At 40.5% G+C, this 15,571-nt stretch overlaps 2 protein-coding genes across 24 annotated transcripts in view; one reads left to right on the plus strand and one right to left on the minus strand.

Annotated features, from left to right (window-relative positions):
- The window catches only part of R3HDM1 (R3H domain containing 1), a 162,786-nt gene extending 158,686 nt beyond the window's left edge, over positions 1 to 4,100 (minus strand). For all 20 annotated transcript variants that reach the window (XM_060410088.1, XM_060410087.1, XM_060410080.1 and 17 more), the window contains exon 1: positions 3,939 to 4,100. The gene's annotated coding sequence lies outside the window, so the exon portion shown is untranslated. The remainder of the gene's footprint in view (positions 1 to 3,938) is intronic.
- An 899-nt stretch (positions 4,101 to 4,999) lies between these two features.
- Positions 5,000 to 15,571, plus strand: part of ZRANB3 (zinc finger RANBP2-type containing 3) — a 296,619-nt gene continuing 286,047 nt past the window's right edge. For 2 of the 4 annotated variants that reach the window (XM_042243938.2, XM_060410091.1), the window contains exons 1-2: positions 5,000 to 5,053; positions 6,619 to 6,781. The gene's annotated coding sequence lies outside the window, so the exon portion shown is untranslated. The remainder of the gene's footprint in view (positions 5,054 to 6,618; positions 6,782 to 15,571) is intronic. The other 2 variants (XM_012138942.5, XM_060410090.1) reach the window with 1 other exon arrangement.

Genomic DNA, 15,571 nt, shown 5'->3' on the forward strand with positions numbered 1-15,571 from the left:
ATGCTCCACATTTAATTTCTTTTGGAAATAAAGTAGTTTTAGGGAATTGTGGATGAAAACGTTAGTCAAGTAGGCTTACAAGATCAATCATCTAAACTTGTTATGTGAGCTAGCATTTATGAAAAGAGGAGGAACAAAAACCTCACAATTTGCTTGGAGAAAGGAGCTTACGGGTAGAAATTAAGAAAAAAGTCACTAATCTACAATTCAGAGGGCAAAGAGAGAATAACAGATTATCAAGGGTAGGCTTGCAAAACTCATACAAAAAAATTTTAACTTAATAAGTATGTGTTAACTATGGAAGAAAGAAGAGGCAAAATAATAAAGAATAAAATCTGGGAACAAAAAAACAAATTTTTGGAAAATAACGTAGAGAACTAGTTCTGAGCCAGGATTAAATAACTCACCTCTTAATTCAACCATCAGTAAATAACTAATTGAAATAAATCCTGAAAAAAATACACATGCTTACCAGGTATAAGCAAATCTGTTTCATTATACAACATATACTTATTTGGAAAGCAAAGTTAACTTAATAAAATTGTTTGATTTTATTATTTCTTTGCCCAAGCCTGTAATATTAGTAAACATTATCAGAATTCACATGGATCAAGTGGAAGATTTTACATTTTTAAAAAAAGACTATTATTCTGAGAAGAATGGACATGCTCCCTTCTCTTTATGATAACCATCTTAGTTTATTCATATTAAGTGATAAGCAGTAAGGTATCATCATTGTATGTAGATATGACTAAACAGTGTACTGATTCTGTGGTTTGGAGCAGCAAGTGCTATCTGAAAAGTTCGCTACCATTTGTAACCACACCTCTTTTGACACACGGACTACTCAACATATTTATAATGGACCCTGAAAGTGGTAATTGTGAAATTTTCTAATCCAAGCAGCAAGAATATAATATAAACCCATCAGTCTTAAAGTGTTTGTTACAACATTTTCAAGAATGGAAAAAACCCCACAAAACCTACTATCAACTCTCAGTACTTCTTTATTTCTGAGGAATTAGAACTTAACATTAACTGAAATGGGTATAATTAGGTATTCTAAAGTGCCAGTACTAGAGAATCTTTCATTACTCGATGTTTCTTGTCTTATGCATAGTATTTTTAAAAGCTTATTTCAATTTTACAAAATTTTCTACTGCTGCTGCCATGTAAGGTCCCTCAAAGGAGCACCCAACAGTGTGGGTTCAATAACCCAGGAGGCGTGCCACAACATTATATACTTCAGCTCGTATTCAGCATCAGGTAGAGCTGCCCTGAACCCTAGCCAGACACTACTGTCAGAAGACTCCATAAAAAAACTGTTTCCAAGCTAACCTTAAATTTGTCTCACTGTACGCACTCCAAGGACACCATTATGTGTGAAGACCCAGTACATTTTCAAAAGTTCCTGGGAGGAGAAAGGAACAGTTTGTCTGAAATGTTGTTACACAGAAAAGAAACACTTAAGAACTGATAAATAATGAGAATTCAAAGCAGCAACAAAACAGTAGTCAATCTACGGCCATAACGAATTCAAATAACTCACTCAATCTTACTAACACTATAAAAAGTTCAATAGCTCCCTGCCCCGGGTGAATATGGATAGCAAGTACATAAACTTGATCTTGAAAACGTAACAGCTCAATAACACCTTAGCGGTATTACAATTATTTATCGTTAAAATAACCTGACACATACTTTTACTCCAAATAATCCATTTGAAACTCAACACTTACACTCTAATACAAAATCAAAAAATCTTCTATAAAATAATAACTCTTCTGTGCCTGATGACCAATTTCTCACGTCTTCCACTTTGAAAATGGCTAATAACAAATTGCACTTTAAGTTACAATATAAATGAAAACCTCCACAGAACTCCTCACTAATAGAACATGTCCTGAGGCTCCAACACCACCATAGGCATTTGAGAAACCAACTCATTCTTTCAATATGTGTGACGGTAACAACAGTTAACGTTTAACATACATACTAAGTGTTAGGTGATGCTAGGGGTTTTAAGTACTTCATCTCGAAAATATTCACAACTCCTTGAGCTGAGCATAACTATTCCCATTTTATAGCTGAGGAAACTGAACTAAGGGTCATAGAGGGGTCCTGTAGCTAGTGACAGAATGCAGAAGAAGCCGTCTATATTTTCAACAGCCCTTTCTGTACATAAGGCACATGAGATCTGAAAGCATTATATATTTATCAATTAACCAACAAGTTTTAGAAAATGCTGGGCCGAGTAACGTGTGCTCTGGGTACTTTTTGTGGGGAGCTGAGAGAACTTACCTTTCAGGGTTACATGTTCATTTCTTAATTCTAACACACAACCAAATTTCTTCCAGATACTGAATTTATGAATCCAAGTCAATTCTATACCTAGGTATATTAGTTATGGATTATGGAAGATCATTAGGCCAGTAGAGCCTTCTTAGATCCTAAAGAAAATGGTCCAACACAGTCAAAACTCAAGTATCTCTTCAGAACCCTAGTTTATGCTGGTTACAAGTAAGTCTCAGAAGTGGGCCTAGGGTTTTACCTGTGATTACAAACATGTCCACAGACTCCAGTATTTAAGGACATATTCACCCAGACAAAAAAGCAAGGACTGAAAAGATGAGCACTCAATCAACACGTGAGGAAAAAGAAATCCCTCTCAAGTATGGCCAAATGTACCAAATTTTGTCAAGCCCTGTGTCCAATTAACCTAGTCATACTGGTATCCTACTATGTAAAATATGGCACAGAGTTCACTGTTTCAAACATTACAAGTAGGTGGGCTGCCAGTTCGACTTGAACCATCTTTTTGTTATTCAAAAGTTCTTGTAATCAATGACATTTAGGCTAAAAGCAGTTTCTTCAGATTACAGTTATGCAAACCATAATCTCAAGAGTGATATATATACATACATATAAATGCATATATATTCATATACATACAAATATATATATACACACACACATTTTTTTTTCTACTCTGGAAAATCATATTATAAAAACCATCCGCTACTCATTAAGCCTTCCTATTTAAGCAAGCACCTCTTCGCCTTTTACTTAGTTGACCTGCTATCCCAATTATACACGGGACCTTGAGAGCCTCAACAGTTTGTTTCTGCATTAAAGCAAGCTCAAAGAACAGAGGCACTCTCCTCTGCACCTAGCAACAACAAAAAAGAGAACGACAAAAAACTTCAAACACACAGGGATCTGGGGGGCAGAGCCGAAGGCTCAACCCTGATGGGTGTAAATCTGATCCCCGAGGTCTGTGGCACTGACAGTCATTCAACTTTCTTTCCAATATTCCCACTGTGCTTTTTCTGGTACCACACGCAAAATGTACCACCTAACATCTCATCAACCAGTCGGAATGTCTTATTTCCTTTCTAAAAATTTTCGGGATGCAAGGCCAGGGGGCAGCGGCCGCGGGGTGGGCCGGGGAGCCTGGAGCACGGGCGCTAGCCACCCAGGAGAGCAGAGCCCCGAACGGCACCCGCTCCGGGCAGGCCTGCTGTGGTTGGTTCCCCAGTCCCTGGGGGTGCAAGAACAGCAGCAGCAGCCATAGCAGGGACTCGGGAACCTTTCCCCAGTCTCCTCCGCTAGGCCTCGAGGGCTTTGCTTTTCACATGGCCCCCGGGTGGGGGCGGTGGGCGCAAGGTACTAGATGCAGCTGCAGGCGCAGCGGCGGGCCAGGCGAGCCGGGGCTCCCTTAGAACCCGACCTCCCAGCGGGGCTGGCAGCAGCAGCACCTTGGCGGGGCCCTGGCTGGAGCGTCGACCGCTCGGCGGGGAAGGCCACCTTCTCACACATCACATCTCTCCCCTGACTGCCTCCTTCTCCGTTAGCGCTACCGGCTGGCGGGCGGGGGAGGGGAGGGAGGCGCGTTATTCCCGGGGAGCTGAAGAGGGGGAGGGGAGGGCATCTCTTACCCGCGTTACTGAGGAGGAGGAGGAGGCGGTTGGAGCGCGGCGCGGCGGGGCGACGGCGGGGCTGGGTGGGTGCAAGTAGGAGTCTTACGAAAGGGAATTAACCCCATCACCAGCCCGGACACCGGCTCCAGCGGCAGCCGCGGCTGGCAGAATCCCGCCCCTTCCCACCACGCACTAGCCCCGCCTCCTCGTTCTCTTTGAGAGCAGTCGACAAATCATAGGATGTACATCCTTGGAGTGGCAGGAGGATTATCCAATCACACCTCAAAAAACGGCCTTCTCTCCACCCCTTCATCTCCTCCCGGGCCGCGGGAGAGCCGTGCCAAATCTTTCTCCACCCTCAAAGGAAAAAGAGCCAATCGGCTGTAAGTATCCGCCCTTGAAGGACGCAAAGGACAACCAATAATAAACCTAGGAGGACAGCCATTTTGCCCACTTGAGAAAGAGCCACCTTTTCCCACGAGTTGGAACCTGAGGTTGGGGGAGTTCTGGGAATTTTTACTGACCTGGATGTATTGGAAAGACAACTATATTTCCTCAGGAGTATTTATACTGTTTTATAGGAGGAAAGGAAAATTTTCGTCCTCCATGTGGTTGGAGGTGGGGAATACTGCTGAAGGATTTGGCTCCTCCTCTCAGCGGTAACGGGCTCTAAGACCAACACCTGGTTTCTCCAGTCTCAATGGGGAAAGGCGGGGTGATTACCCTTTTCGGCTTGCAGCCGACTACAGCTCCCAAAATGCTTTGTCCCCGCCCATATCCTTTCCTCAGTTTGCTTCCCGCGGGGCCTGACGGGAATTGTAGTTCATGGGGGATACCCACGCCGCCTCATCGGCCAATGAAAAAGAATATATTTCTGAATGATGTGGAGTTTGGGGCTGGGAAATAACCTCAGGGCTGAGGTGAAGCCTTTTCGCCACCCTAATAGAAGGAGCGAGAAGAGTTAGAAAAGGGAGTCGGGGAAGAGTATTTTCTCGGAACGTGGTAGGGGTTTTAGATTCCTGCTATTTGCACTCTATTACTTTCAGTTTGTCCTTTTGAAGTCACTTCCGCTTTGGGACGGACACAGGCCAAACCCGTGGCGGGAGTTGGAGATTCTGCAGCGGATACACCAGGTGTGGTCGTCCGGGAGTGGCGTGGCGGGCTAGTTGGTAGTTTCTTGCGTGAGTGATAGGAAGTCGAACAGAATTTAATTGCATTTTAAGAAAGAGTGGGTAAAATGGGATGGGGGTAGTTTCAAAGTCCAAGATGCCGTTCTCCAGCCTCCTTGTCAATCCCGGAGTCTCACTTGTCTTTTGACTTGCCAAGTATTAGATTGCACGCATAAATTTGGGGAGTGTGCCTCTAAAACCTTCACGTCTTCAGTTTGACTAAAAGGAACCAACTCAGAAGTTCTGAGCGAAGTCTTCCCATTTTTGCAAACCAACTTCTAAAGGCTGGTTCCAAGAAAAACTGCAGAAGGGCTCATGATTGATACTTGAGAATAGTCGCATTACTTTTTTTTTTTAGTAAAGCAAACATTAAACAAGTGTCGACAGAATGCCAACTATAGTACCCTGATGAATACAGATTATTAGAAAGGGGTTGGAGCCAAAAGCCTAACAAGTTGAACACACTAGGCCCTGTTTGTGCCCCTGTTCGGGTGCTAGGTTGTGTGTGTTTACCGTTGAACGTTCCCTTTGAGGTTCCTTGGGTAACTCATCGATCAAAGGAAATGCAGAAGGTGGTATCAGGCAAGGTCGTCCCCCCCACTTGCTGTGACGTCTTATCACAGCAAGTCCAAAAACAGGACTCCCTCCGCAAGTCTGATGGCTTTCATCATCATTTTGACAGACTTTCTCCAATAAGTTCTTACTCAGTTTTCTCTCTTCTTTCACTGAGACTTTGTCTTAGAAATTATATTGTAAATATTTATTGAGAATTTAATACTGTGTTAGGCACTATGCTGCCTTCCTGGTGGCGCAGACTGTAAAGAATCTGCCTGCAGTGCGGGAGACCTGGGTTTCATGCCTGGGCTCGGAAGATCCGCTGGAGAAGGAAGGGACAGGCTACCCACTCTTGTATTCTTGTGGAGAATCCAATGGACAGAGGAGCCTGGCGGGCTACACTGCATGGGGTTGCAAAGAGTCGGACAAGACTGAGCTATTAAACCCAGGCCAACCAGGCACTATGCCAAATTTAGGAAGAGCAGTGCCAAAAAGACAGGCTCCTTATCCAAAAGTAGTGAGGAAGACAGATGCCAAACAAAATTAATGGTAGGGTTACTTGTTCTATCTCTAAGTCAGATCTTCATTAGTCATGTTTTGCTAGTTTTTTTATTCTACCTGTGGACTAAACTAAACATATTTTCTGTTTTTGTTTTGTTTTGTTTTTCTACTTCAAACACTGTTAGGTTTGTGTCCTAGACTCATGAGTGGTGTTAATACATCAACTAGATGGTAAATTTTATAGTGTAATACTGGTAGATACAGGAATGTCATCACACTTTTCAGCAAAACAGTGTTCTGGGTCCTCCAGACAAAGTGTTGCCTCTTTTTAATGCTAATTGGGAATTTCTTATAATTTAGCAGAAAGTTCTTCTAAAGATGCTTATTTTTTTTTTGTCATGAGTGCTTCCAGTGTAAATCAAGTCAATAAATACTAATGGCTTTCATTTTATTGACTGTTTTCTCTGAGCCAGGAATGGTGTTAAGTGCTTTCAAGAGTGTCCCCTTCAGCAATCTGCAAGGATTGTTCAGTGACATTTTATAGGTGAAGAAATTGGAGCCCAATGAAGACAAAATTTTTTTTATTGGAGCATTAGTTGATTTCAAATGTTGCGTTAGTTTCTCCTGTACAGCAAGGTGAGTCAGTTACGCATGTACATATATCCACTCTTGCTTAAATTTTTTCCCCTTTAGGTCATTACAGAGTATTGAATAGAGTTCTCTGTGCTATACAGTAGGCCCTTATTAGTTACCTGTTTTATGTATACTAATGTATATGTCAATGGGCTTCCCAGGTCGCTCAGCTGATAAAGAACCCATCTGCAGTGCAGGAGACCTGGGTTTGATTCATGGGTTGGGAAGATCCCATGGAAGAGGGCATGGCATCCCACTCCAGTATTCTTGCCTGAAAAATTCCATGGACAGAGGAGCCTGGTGGGCTTACAGTCCATGGGGTTGCAAACAGTCAGACATGACTGAGCGACTAAGCACAGCATAGCACATATGTTAATACCGATCTCCCACTTTATCCGTCCTCACCCTCAGTAAGACTTTAAGGCCTTGGTCAGCAAACTTTGGGGCTGAGATTCACATCCAGCTCTGTTTCATTCCTGAATTCTTAACCACTGCTCATCCTGCCTCTTATTTATTAATTCCCCAATATGTGCCAGGCATATAGTGAGAAATGTGAAATTTCATCCTAGGATTCTAGAACCAATAGAGGCAGTCACTTCCTCTTTTGAGTTCCCCTTTGGCATCACGTAGGACATACTCACTGTATTTAAAAACACAGGAAAATATAAAAAAGGAAGTAAAGCTTATTAGTATTCCTATTGCTCAGAGATACTTCTGTTAAATTTTGATGAGTATCTTTTCAGATCTCTATCTTAATAGGTACAGACGTGTATGAATAGTACGATACTGCTTTGCTCTTTTGTAAGCTTTCTTGTTTCAAAAAGTGGGCTGTGACTGTGACTGAAGATCAATATTATCATTTTTGATGGCGATATAGAATTACATTGTATATTTCTAACAACCATATCCTAACTATTTTTAATTGTGGTAAAAAATATATAAACGTTACAATTTTAACCACTTGTAAGTGTACAGTACAGTAGTGTTAAGTATATGCACCTTGTCATGCAACAGATCTGTGGAAATTTTTCATCTTACAAAACTGAAACTGTTTACTTACTGAACAACTTGACTCTTCTTTTCCTGCCTCTCAGCCCTTGGCAACCACCATTCTAGTTTCTGTTTCCAAGAGTTTGACTTTATATGCCTCATAATACGTGAACTCATGAAGTATTTGTCCTTCTGTGATTGGCTTATTTCGCTTAGCATCTGCTGTCGTGGTTCGTTCATGTCGTGGCATATGGCTGGATTTCCCTTTTTTTTTTTAAGGCTGAATTAATATTTTATTGCTTGTATATTCAGTATTTTATTTATCTGCTGGTGAATGTTTATGTTGCTTCCACTTATTGGCTGTTGTGAATAATGCTACAGTAAATGTTAATGTCTCTTCAAGATCCTCTATTTAGTTCTTTTGGTCATATGTGTTCTTTTGGATATATGTATATACATATGTATATTTCTGGGTATATAGCTACACCCAGAAGTGGGATTGCTAGATCAACTATTACTTTTTAAAAGCAATGCTATCATAAGCATCATTTTTTTATGCTTTCCTGATTATCCCTTAAATCTAACATTTTAGGAATAGTGTGATTTTGTATTATTTATTTACTAATACAAAACTCTGTATTTACTAAATTGCTTTTCAGAGAGATAATGCCTGTTTTCTTTCCTACTAACAGTGTTTCAGAGTACCAGTTTCCCATCTTTTATTCAGTCTGATTGTAAAAAGTGATCCATCATTTATTTAATTCTTTCTAGTTGAATTTGGTTGATGTTGAGCATCTTTTATGTGTACATTGTCCATTGTTGTTTAATCTCTTTTGAGTAGACTGTTATCTTTCATAGATTCTTAGTAATTTTAAAGAAATTACTTCATAGGTTTTTAACTTGTCATGTATTTTGCTTTTACTCTCATTTTGAATTTGATGTTTTAAAATTTTTAATTCTGTTCTTCTATGACATAGTATAAATTATTTTAGTGTTGAAATTTATGTCTTTTCCCTTATGGTTTCTAGATTATTTGTGATACTTGAAAAAGCTTTATGATAAATAGAAAGTAGATAATAAAACATAATATGTATATGCAATTTTTTTTTGTTTTTACATTTGATTTTGAAACCATGTAACCAGATTGGGAGTTGAACCCATGGTTGGGTCTTGGACCTAGCCAAAACCCAGAGTGGGACTTGAACCCACAGACTTTTAGCTGAGAGCACACACAATCTTAGGAATTAATAAAGCTCATGTTCTTGATGTCTTATCACAGCAAGCATTGAATGAGAAAGAAACTCATAGGTAAGAAGTGGATTTATTTAGAGAGAAACACAGTCCACAGGCAGTGTGGGCCATCTCAAAAGGTGACAGTGGCTGCAGACTGTGGGGTTGACAGTTTTTATGTTGTTTAGTTACTAAGTCATGGCTGACATTGCTGCACCCCATGAACTGCAGCACATCACACTTCCCTGTCCTTCACTTTTTTCCACAGTTTGCTCAAACTCATGTCCACTGAATTGGTGATGCCATCCAGCAATCTCATCCTGTCACCCCTTCTCCTCCTGCCCTTAATCTTTGCCAGCATCAGGGTCTTTTCTAATGAGTCAGCTCTTTGCATCTGGTGGCCCAAGTATTGGGTCTTCAGCTTAAGCATCAATCATTCCAATGAACCTTCAGTATTGATTGCTTTGATCTTGCTGTACAAGGGACTCAAGAGTCTGCTCTAACACCACTATTTGAAAACATCATTTCTTTGGCACTCAGCATTCTTTATGGTCCAACTCTCACATCCATACATGACTACTGGAAACCATAGCTTGGAGTATATGGACCTTTGTCAGCAAAGTGATGTCTCTGCTTTTTAATACACTGTGTAGGTTTGTCATAGCTTTTCTTCCAGAGAATAAGTGTCTTTTAATTTTGTGACTGCAGTGATTTTGGAGCCGAAGAAAATAAAATCTGCCATTGATTCCACTTTTCTTGCATCTGTTTGTCACGAAGTGATGGGACTGGATACCATGATCTTAGTTTATTGAATGTTGAGTTTTAAGCCAGCTTTTTTACTCTCCTCTTTCACTTTCATCAAGAGACTATTTAGTTTCTCTTCACTTTCATCATCTGCATATCTGAAGTTGATTTCCCCAGGAAGTCTTGGTCCCAGCTTGTGCTTCAGCTAGCATTCCATTTCCCATGATGCACTCTGAATATAAATTAAATAAGTACAGTGACAGTATATAGCCTTGACATATTCCTTTTCTGGTTTTGAACCAGTCTGTTTTTCCATGTCCATTTCTAACTGTTACTTCTTGTCCTGCATACAGGTTTCCTAGGAGTCAGGTAAGGTGATGTGGTATTCCCATCTCTTTAAGAATGTTCCACAGTTTATTGTGATCCACCCACCAAAGACTTTAGTGTAGTCAATGAATCAGAAGTAGATGTTTTTCTGGAGTTCCCTTGCTTTTTCTGTGACCCAACGGATGCTGGCAATTTGATCTCTGGTTCCTTTGCCTTTTCTAAATCCAGCTTGTACATCTGAAAGTTCTTGGTTCACATATTGCTGAAGCCTAGTTTAAAGGATTTTGAACATTACCTTGCTAGCATGTGAAATGAGTGCAGTTGTATGGTATTTTTAACATTCTTCCGCATTGCCCTTCTTTGGGATTGGAACAAAAACTGACCTTTTGCAGTCCTCTGGCCAGTGCTGAGTTGTCCAGATTTGCCGGCATATTGAGTGCAGTGCTTTCACAGCATCATCATTTAGGATTTGAAATAGCTCAGCTCATATTCCATTACTCCACTAGTTTTGTTGGTAGTAATGCTTCCTAAGGCCTGCTTGACTTCACACTCCTGGATGTCTGGCTCTAGGTGAGTGACCACACTGTCTGGTTATCTGAGTTGTTAACACCTTTTTTTTTGTATAGTTATTCTCTTTATTCTTGCCACCTCTTCTTAATCTCTTCTGCTTCTCTTAGATCCTTGCTGTTTCTGTCCTTTATGTGCCCATCTTTGCCTGAAATATTCCCCTGTTATCTCTAATTTTCTTGAAGATATCTCCAGTCTTTCCCATTCTGTTGCTTTCCTATTCTGTTGCTTTCCTCTATTTCTTTGCATTGTTCACTTAAAAAGAAAGACTTTTTCTTATCTCTCCATGCTGTTCCCTGGAACTCTGCATTCAGTTGGGTATATCTTTCTCTTCTTTGCATTTCACTTCTCTTCTTTTCTCAGCTATTTGTAAGGCCTTCTTAGATAACCAGTTTGACTTCTTGTATTTCTTTTTCTTTGGGATGGTTTTGGTTACCACCTCCTATAGAGTGGTATAAACCTCCATCCTTAGTTCTTCAGCCACTCTGTCTAACAGATCTAATCCTTTGAGTCTATTTGCATTTATGTTTTGTTTAGTCACTCAGTCGTCTCCGACTGTTTGCGACCCCATAAACTGCATGACACCAGGCTTCCCTGTCCTTCACCATCTACCAAAGCTTGCTCAAACTCATGTCCATTGAGTCAGTGATGCATCTCCTCCTCTCTTGTTCCCTTTCCCTGCCTTCAGTCCAGTATCAGGGTCTTTTCTTATGAGTCAGCTCTTCGCATCAGGTGGCCAAAGGATTGGAGATTCAGCTTTAGCATCAGTCCTTACAATGAATATTCAGGGTTGATTTCCTTTAGGAATGACTGGTTTGATCTCCTTGCAGTCCAAGGGACTCTCAAGAGACTTCTCCAACACCACAATTCAAAAGCGTCAATTCTTCGATGTTCAGCCTTCTTTATAGTCCCACTCTCACATCCATACATGACTACTAGAAAAACCATAGCCTTGACTAGATGGACCTAGTTGGCAAAGTAATGTGTCTGCTTTTTAATATGCTGTCTAGGTTGGTTATAGCTTTTCTTTCAAGGAATAAGCATCTTTTAATTTCGTGGCTACAGTCACCATCTGCAGTGATTTTGGAGTCCAAGAAAAAGTCTGTCACTGTTTCCATTGTTTCCCCATCTATTTGCCATGAAGTGACAGGACCGGATGCCATGATCTTTGTTTTTTGAATGTTGAGGTTTATGCCAGCTTTTTTACTTTCCTCTTTCACTTTCATCAAGAGGCTCTTTAGTTCCTTTTTGCGTTCTGCCATAAGGGTGATGTCATCTGCAAATCTGAGATTATTGATATTTCTCCCTGCAATCTTGATTCCAGCTTGTGCTTCATCCAGCCCTGAATTTCATATGATGTGCTCAAATATAAGTTAAATAAGCTGGTGACAATATGCAGCCTTGACGTACTCCTTTCCCAATTTGGAACCGGTTCGTTGTTCCATATCCAGTTCTGTTACTTCTTTACCTGCATACAGGTTTCTCAGGAGGCAGCTAAGGTGGTCTGGTATTCCCATCTCTTGGTAAGAATTTTACAGTTTGTTGTGATCTACGCAAAGGCTTTAGCATGGTCATCGCTTGTATCCGACTCTTTGTGACCCCATGGACTGTAGCCTATGTGGCTCCTCCGTCCATAAGATTGTCCAGGCAAGAATACTGGAGTGGGTTGCCATTTCCTTCTCCAGGGATCTTCCCCACCCAGGGATTAAACCTGGGTTTCCCGTATTGCAAGCAGATACCTTTACCATCTGAGCTACCACGGATATTTTTCAATGAAGTAGAAGTAGATGTTTTTCTGGAATTGTCTTGCTTTGTCCATGACCCAACAGATGTTAGCAATTTGGTCTCTGGTCCCTCTTCCTTTTCTAAATCAGATAATTTCATAGTCTAATGAGTGTGAGGAGTATTCCAAATATTTGGGGGAAAGAGTAGGGATTTGTAGGAATTGGGCCACTGCCCATTTTTTTGTCCTTTATGGTTAGCCTTAGAACTGTCATGGTGCCTGTGTATGTATCATTTAGCTTGTTGATATGTTACAATGAGTATACTGAGGCTCAAGGTCTAGTGAAAGTCAAATATGTGCTATCTTGAACCTAATTGGTTCTAATAAGTTTATGTCATGTCGTCAGACAGTGTTCTTCTTTTAAAGGTTGTGCCCTGCCCACCTCCGTCCTGTTTCAGTTTCACAATTTATATATACTTGGTTTTGTGTGGGTTCTCTTCTCTTTGATTGTTCTGTCTTTTCTTTGACTTGTACCGTACCCATTTTCTTAATTTCTGTAGCTTTATGCTTTTGTATCTGGTATGGTGTGCTTTCACTTCTTTAGATATTTTCTTGCCGTTCTCACGCTTTCTTGCTTTTTATTAGATGGATTTGGCGTCATTTTGTCAAGTTAAAAACAAATATCTGCACTTTTTATTTTTTGGCTCCACAGTGTAGCATGCAGGATCTTAGCTCCCAGTTCAGGAACCGAACCCTTTCCCTCTGTAGATAAAGTGCAGAGGCTTAACCACTGGACTACCAAGGAAGTCCCAATATCTGTACTTTTATATTTTGACAAAATACAAGTTTGACGTTTTTACAGATGTGGAATATTACCTAAAGGCATATTTCATTTCATATTAACAGTACAGAATTTTTCATTGTACAGTCAAGGTTAGTTGGGGCATTCTGTGCTTTGTTAAAATATGTTTTTATTAGAGTTAGATCTAAATGGTGATACTTTAAGAGCACATATAATTTTTAAAATTATATACTTACTTTTTATACAGAGGCTAATATTTTGTATGGGCTTTCTGTAGGATCTGATGACTTCTGAATGCTTTTATTTCTATTTGTAACTACTTATTCTACTGTGTCTTTTCAGAGTACCTCAGATTCACCCTATCTCCTTAATGTGTTCCTCTTCTTTTTTACTCACTATATCAATTAAATATTTGGTCAAGAAATATTGAGCATCTCTTATGAAAGGTATTAGGTAATGGTCAATAAGACGGGCTCCAGGCTGAGAAGGCTTGATTGTGAGTTCTTCCTTGTACTCCTTGAGTGACCTTTGGCAGAATACTTAACTATCAAGTGCCTTTCTTTTCTTATCTGTAAAACTGAGACAAAGGAAATCGCAAACCATTGTTAAACTAAAATGATTTAATATATGTAAAACATTTAATATATGTCTGGTGCTTAGTGGGTGCTGGATTTTGTTAATATTATTTTTATTGACCTGGGCTAATACTAGAGTGATGCTTCCTAAGGCCCCCTTGAATTTGCACTCCAAGATGTCAGGCTTTAGGTGAGTGATCACATCATTGTGGTTATCTAGGTCCTTAAGATTTTTTTTGGTACAGTTCTGTGTGTTCTTGCCGCCTCTTCTTAATATCTTCTGCTTCTGTCAGGTCTATACCGTTTTTGTCCTTTATTGTGCCCATCTTGGCGTGAAATAGTCCCTTGTATCTCTAATTTTCTTGAAGCAATCTCTAGTCTTTCCCATTGTGTTGTTTTCCTTTAGTTCTTTGCATTGTTTACTTCAGAAGGTTTTCTTATCTCTCCTTTCTTTTCTTTGGAATTCTGCATTCAGATGGATATAGCTTTCCTTTTCGCCTTTGCCTTTGCTGCTTGCTGGTGCTAAGTCGCTTCAGTTGTGTCCGACTCTGTGCGACCCCAGAGACGGCAGCCCACTAGGCTCCCCTGTCCCTGGGATTCTCCAGGCAAGAACACTGGAGTGGGTTGCCATTTCCTTCTCCAACGCATGAAAGTGAAAGCGAAGTCGCTCAGTCGTGTCCGACCCTCAGCGACCCCATGGACTGCAGCCTTCCAGGCTCCTCTGTCCATGGGATTTTCCAGGCAAGAGTACTGGAGTGAGGTGTCATTGCCTTTGCCTTTAGCTTCTCTTTTTTCACAGCTGTTTGTAAGCCCTCCTCCGAAAACCATTTTGCCTTTCTTTTTCTTGGAGATAGTTTTGATCACCGCCTCCCATACACTGTTAACGAACTTCCATCCATAGTTCTTCAGGCACTCTGTCTGTCAGATCTGTTCCCTTGAATCTATTTGTCACTTCCACTGTATAATCTTAAGGGATTTGATTTAGGTCATGCCTGAGTGGTCTAGTGATTTTCACTACTTTTTTTCAGTTTAAGTCTGAATTTTGCAATAAGGAGTTCATGTTCTAAGCCACAGTCAACTCCTGGTCTTGTTTTTGCTGACTGTATAGAGCTTCTCCACCTTTGGCTGCAAAGAATATAATCAATATGGTTTTGTATTGGCCATCTGGTGATGTCCATGTGTAGAATCTTCTCTTGTGTTGTTGCAAGAGGGTGTTTGCTATGACCAAACAAGTTTGCCAAGTTTTGTTCTCTTAGCAAAACTCTGTTAGCCTTTGTCCTGATTCATTTTGTACTCCAAGGCCAAACTTGCCTGTTACTCCAGATATCTCTTAACTTCCTACTTTTGAATTCCCATCCCCTTTGATAAAAAGGACATCTGTTGTGGTGTTATTTATAGAAGATCACAATAAACTGTGGAAAATTCTGAAAGAGCTGGGAATACCAGACCACCTGACCTGCCTCTTGAGAAACCTATATGCGGGTCAGAAAGCAAGTTAGAACTGGACATGGAACAACAGACTGGTTCCAAATAGGAAAAGGAGTACATCAAGGCTGTATATTGTCACCCTGCTTATTTAACTTCTATGCAGAGTACATCATGAGAAACACTGGGCTGGAAGAAACACAAGCTGGAATCAAGATTGACAGGAGAAATATTGATAACCTCAGCAGATGACACAACCGTTACGGCAGAAAGTGAAGAGGAACTAAAAATCTTTGACCCCTTCATGAAAGTGAAAGAGGAGAGTGAAAAAGTTGGCTTAAAGCTCAACATTCAGAAAACTAAAATCATGGCATCTGGTCCCATCACTTCATGGGAAATAGATGGGGAAA

This window comes from Ovis aries, chromosome 2, assembly GCF_016772045.2.
Source record: "Ovis aries strain OAR_USU_Benz2616 breed Rambouillet chromosome 2, ARS-UI_Ramb_v3.0, whole genome shotgun sequence".
NCBI classification, from domain to species: domain Eukaryota; kingdom Metazoa; phylum Chordata; class Mammalia; order Artiodactyla; family Bovidae; genus Ovis; species Ovis aries.